The sequence below is a fragment of the Ceratina calcarata genome, unplaced genomic scaffold (assembly GCF_001652005.2).
Source record: "Ceratina calcarata isolate Rehan_Ccalc_2016 unplaced genomic scaffold, ASM165200v1 scaffold486, whole genome shotgun sequence".
Lineage (NCBI taxonomy): Eukaryota > Metazoa > Arthropoda > Insecta > Hymenoptera > Apidae > Ceratina > Ceratina calcarata.
Window position 1 is genome coordinate 9,501 of NW_017172888.1, and position 772 is coordinate 10,272.

Consider the following 772-nt stretch of genomic DNA (forward strand, 5'->3'; position numbering starts at 1 on the left):
GGTGCACATACATATGTATCGACCACTATTTATGTATGTGTATGTGTGTGTGTGTGTGTGTGTGTGCACTTGCGTACATACTCTTCAGTTCAGTCGAACGCATTACCGATTACGACACCGTTCTACGAAACCTTTTTCGCAACTTTATCCGAACCGCGCGCTCACCCTCGCAGCCTGCCATAATCTTTGAATAGGAGGAATAGCATCCGGGTATTATCGATTGTTACTCATGATTGTTCCCCGTTTTACTCGTCTCACCTCTACTGTCATTAACGTGATACACTTTACAGGTTGTGTAAGAGAATTCAAATAGTCATAAATAGGTTTTTATTTATTCATGAGGAGACATTAGTGTGCAATTTTTAATATTTGCATATTATCTGCAGGATCATGTGTTGTGATGTTTGATGAGGAAAACCAAGGAATATTTAACAATGAGATTCGTTCTCGTAGATTAAATTTTAAATACTTCATTCTGTTTTTATTCTCATTAACGTGATACACTTTGGTTGTGTAAATGTGAATATTTTTAAGAAGACCTGAAGAAGAGAAATTGGGTGACCCAAGTAAAAAAATATATTACACGATTATAGATGTGAAGATATTGAAATACAAGATGAACAAAACATACAAGAAATTGAAATACAAGGTGAACAAAACATACAAGAAATAATAGGAAAAATATATACAGAACTAAAAAAAGAAGATAATAATAGAATAATAAAATCGACATATAGTAGCATATATAAAAATATATTCGAGACATAAGCAA